The sequence below is a fragment of the Pteropus alecto genome, unplaced genomic scaffold (assembly GCF_000325575.1).
Source record: "Pteropus alecto unplaced genomic scaffold, ASM32557v1 scaffold177, whole genome shotgun sequence".
Lineage (NCBI taxonomy): Eukaryota > Metazoa > Chordata > Mammalia > Chiroptera > Pteropodidae > Pteropus > Pteropus alecto.
The window spans coordinates 5,783,428-5,788,469 of record NW_006442207.1 but is presented as its reverse complement, the minus strand read 5'-3'; the positions used below and the strand labels follow the sequence as shown (position 1 = coordinate 5,788,469).

The 5,042-nt window shown below is 42.0% G+C and overlaps 1 pseudogene; it reads left to right on the top strand.

The window, feature by feature from the left end:
* LOC112470170 lies at positions 1-119 on the top strand (annotated as a pseudogene).
* Positions 120-5,042: the final 4,923 nt, after the last annotated feature.

Here is a 5,042-nt window from a genome sequence, read left to right as displayed (position 1 = left end):
GTCTATGTCCACGCTACCCTGAACAAGCCCCATCCTGGCTGATCTCGGAAGCTAAGCAGAGTTGGGCCTGGTTAGTACTTGGATGGGAGACCACCTCGGAAGACCAGGTGCTGTAGGCATATAAAATAAAAAATAAAGGATTGTAAGCTGACAAGGTCCTTGCAATCTGTGAGGTCAACCAAGGGTTGCCTCACCTAAAATAAATAAATAAACAAACAAGCAAACAAACAAATAAATAGATAAAAGACAAAAGAAACTGAAAGCTGTTCTCTGAAAAGATGAGTAAAATTGATTAACCTCTAGCCAGATTGATAAGATAAAAAGAGAGAGAAAACACACATTACCAATATCAGACATGAGAAAAGTGACATCACTATATATACAGTAATCCAGTCTTTCCATTGCTCAAACTTGTTGCCTTTTGATTTCAAGGTGGTATTTCAAGACACTGGAGTCCCTGCTTTCATAAGGGGTATCTGATTAGATCCCATAAAAAGCTGGTCCCACTGATCATAACAGCAAAGAAGCTTCCAAAAAGCCAGACTTTCCCTATACCACATTTGAGAAAGTGATAGGCATCTATTTGTACGCACGCTGCATTGTATTTTGTTTCATCCTTTTTCCACTTTCCAGTCATTCAAGATATGTTTAAAGTTTTTTCTGCCACACATTGATTACCTGCTAACATATTAACATGACTCATTGACATAATGATGCTGCAAGATGTTATGATCTTCAATTTATAGATGAGAAAAATATGGCTCAGAGAAATTTAAAAAGTTGCCAAAATTACCCAGGTAAAATGTAGCAGAGAAGGGATTTGAATCTAGGCCTTTCTCTTACTAAAACCTATTTTCTTGCTAATAACTCATGCTGCCTTCCTACTAGTCTCTGATCAACAGGCTTCCCTTCACGCTGACTCAGATTCATTGGTCAAAAATTACCTGGAGACATTTGTTTAAGTTATTCCTATATATGGAATAATTTCTCTGCAAGAAGATTACAAGGAACATTGTCAACTGAATTTCAGAAATTCAATGATAAAATATCTATGGCACGCCCTTATCTCAAACATAACAATTATTCTATCAAAAACTTTTGTAAAAAATAAAGTAAGTTTGGCCTGAATTATTCTTACCAAATTCATGCTGTTCTCACCATCTACCTTCCTCCAGATTCTTTTTATTTATTCATTTATTCAATTAGTACATATAGAACACCTACTGTGTACCAGGAACCCTGTTGTAGATACAGCAATGAAGGAGACAACATAGTATCTCCTCTCACAGCTTACCCTTAGGAAACTTACACAGCTTCTTTTTAATGATTGTTTCCAAAAACTTGCAAAAATCAACATCAAGTTTATTAGCCCATACCTTTTAGAATTCACTTAGTTGATTTGGGGCAAGCACTAAGACCTGCCTTTCCAATATCTATTCCTACCCAATTCCTAGCTATCAGAAAATGGTTTAATTTAAGGTGATCTTTTGTCCAGCCCTAAACAAAGAATAAATCAAATATCTAAGCTAATTATGATCATTTAGTTCCATAATATTCTAACTGTCCCTGCATCCAAGATGGTCAATGTGACCCAATTCTGGGCAATGAGACCTAAGAGGAAGTCAAACGAGGATATCTGGGTTTTCTTTCCTAGTAAAAGGAAACAAACACAGCTGGCACTGCTTCTTCCCCCCCCAACCCCCCCTTTTTTTTCCTATTTGCTTTGTAACATAATCTCCAAACCCAACACCACCAATCACACAACTCTGGATTTTGTTAAATCTCTGTGTTTAAACCACTGTAATCTTGTTTTCTATTACTCCCAGGCAAATGCATTCCTGACATTTAATTGTGAACAGAGTAGCGTAAACATATGGGGGAAAAGAGAGAGAGAGAGAGAGAGAGAGAGAGAGACAGTTAAGAAATGATTTCTGCCAGTGTATCATGCCAGAAGATGGCAGTGGAAGTGACCTTAGAGCCTACTATTTGGAAAGTACTTTAGGCAAGACCAGAATGGAATCCCTCTGACTCACTCCTACCGCATTTGTGGCAGAATAAGGACTTCAGTTTAGACTGAAAACTGCTTTATCAGTAGATTAAACTAGAAATATCAAATAAGCCCAGCGGAGGCTGTCAGGCTACTGGGGGTATTAGTCCAGCAAGTCAAAAGCGAAAGGCTACATGACACGACTCACCCTGTACCCGCTACCCCGACTCCACGGAGGAAGGCCAGCAGAAACTAGGTAGAGTTCCAGACTTCCAGCACCTAGTTCTAGAGGGCACCTGGGTCACTGGATTGGATAGCTAGTAGAGCATGGTAATTAAGAAATTAGTTTGTTAAATCACTTTATTTTTTATTTTTTTTAGAATTGTTAGTTCATCCTTAAGAAATGAAAGGTGTTTTATTTTTTCTTCTCCCAGGAATATAGCCAGGCTCTGGATTTAAATCCTGACGTTCCCTAAGCACTTGAGGAAGGCTGAATAATTGCAATTAACAGGTTTTTTATTTTGTTACTCAAAGCCAAAAAAAAATGAGAAACTGTTGCCTGGGGGTTGCTTGCCAAGAAGACAAAACCTACAAGGGCCCTTGTTTTTCGTGCGGAATTGAGCTGGATTGTGTTGGGAAGAGGTTGTCCAGGAAAGGCGTAGAGGTCAGAATGGCCCAGGCACTGAGAAGAGGCTAAGGGTTCACGGTCCTGATTACGGTTCCTATTTGAGATTCCTCTGACGCAGGGCCATGGGGATGATAAGTCTTTAGAAGGAGGGCGAAGGTGGGAGGACTGTGAAGAGTCTAGAGTCTCGGGATCCTCAGTGAAGGTCCCACTGGCTGAGCACATTGCGGAGGGAGTGGAGCTCCACGCAGCATGCAGGGCCTGGGCAAGGAGCAATGATGAAGGAGACCAGCCGAGCTGGGTTAGGCTTTCTGCACAATGCAAGTGCCAGGGGAAGGGAGAGGAGGGGAATCCCCAAAATGAGCATCATTGGGCTTCTACGGATCTTCGACATGAGCAATTTAGAGAGATTAATTAAATGTCTATTCATTCATAACACATTGACTGACAGTCTCTTCCGTGCCAAGCATCTTTTCTGGGCACTAAGGATACACAGATGAAGAAGTCACACATATATCCTGCCCTTGTGGAATAGTCTAATGGCTTGTGGCATGTTGGGAGGAAGACAGTAGGGAGAAAGAAATAGACAAATAAACAAATGAAATCACAACAAACTGTATAGCGAAAGTACAGCGAAGATCCAAACAGCAATCAGCACAGAGAATAACAGAGGTGACCTCTGCTATTCGACAAGCTGGTAAAGAGGGCCTCACTAAGGGAGGGGCAGCAATGCTGGGGCTGGGGTGTGAGAAGCATGTCCATGGATGATGCCCAGAAAAGCCCTTTCCCAGAAGGGGAAACAATGCCTGCCAAAGCCCCGAGGGAGGACAGAGCTTGGCGGAGAGAGCTGGACACTGTGGGCTGGAGTGGATAAGGGAGAAAGTTGCAGAGAGAGGCCTCAAGATGCCAGAGGGGCCAGATAAAGCAGGGCTTTTCAAGCTGTATTAAGACGTTTGGAAAATTAAAAATAAAATTGTGATAAGTGTCATTAATGTTGGAGGAATTCACATGCCCTGTACCCTATAAATGTTAGAGAAGAATGAATGAAAACAGAAGCCCAGGTCTGTGGAGTTGAAGGAAGAGGAATGGGCAGTGACTCAGGAGCTGTGATGTAGGTAGGGGCCTGCTGGGGACAAATTGGCAGCGGAGAATCTAGGTAAGAGGAAAGTAAGCCATTTCGTAAGCTACCATTTATTGAGCACATATCATATGCCAAGCACTGTTCCAAGTACTTCATAGGCATTATTTCAGGCAATTCTCTGTTATCCACCATAACACAATCTAGAAAACATGCCCAGGCCGGACAGTCAGTAGTGGGACTTTAATACTGAGAAAGGTCTTGGAAGAGCTGAAAGGATGAAAGGGTGGTGAGGCAGCCCAGAGATTAGCAACAAGAGATCACTACCCTTCAGAGGGCTGCAGTGACAAACGAGGTTGTTAACAGAGCCAGGTGACAGCTGGGACCAAGGAGAGAGGGGCTGCCTCGAAGGAGCCAAATCCACTGTCACTGCTGGAGATGCCACCTGAGAAGGAAGGAGATACCCGCTCTGGCTTTTCCCACTCTCCGGTCTCCCATCACCTGCCAGCTCCTCTGACGGGCTGAAGCAAACAGCAAGGCAGCCTAAAGAATGAGTTAGGCCATCCCCCGCAAGATATAGAGTAGAGTAGGGAAAAATGAGGAGTGGATCTGTGGGTATACAGGCAAAAGAGACAGCTTCCCATTCTCCCAACAGCTCCATAAATGAAGAACTATTATTGACCCTATTTTTTATATGGGAAAACTAAGGCACCAGAAGAGGCCCTGGTAGGAGAGAGGCAGATCTATCCGATTCTAGAATCCAAACACATTACTGATATATTATTCAGCTAGCTTAAGTGAGAGCCTGGAATTAGGACTGGGCCACAAGATCCCAGGTCTGAAGAGCATATCTTAATGTTAAATCTCATTCTATAAAGATATTCAGATCGGGTTGGCTTCAGAACTGATCCACTCATTGAGACATCAGTGGATAACTCTGAGTCCTTCTAGCAGAACGTCTGAGGCTCTGCAAGTGCTTTGGAGCCAAACAACTTAAGTTCCAGTCTTGGTTCTGTCACATACTAGCTGTGTTACCCTGGACAAGTTACTTAACCTCTCTGAACTTCAGTTCTCTCATTTTTAAAGTGGATTTGCTAATGTCCACTTACTTATTGCATAATTATGAGATAAAATGGATTAATGTGTACAAAACAATTAGCACGGTGCCTGCCACATGTTAAGATTTACTAAATAGTAGCTATTATTATAATTGTTGTTAGTTTCTTCTTGCAGAGACTCCTGGGACAAAAGAGAGATTCTATGGCTTTGAGCTTGAATCCTGGTATAGAATTCATCCTAAAATCTTTGGAACACATATGAATCCTTAAACTTACTTTATTCTGGGAAGAGTA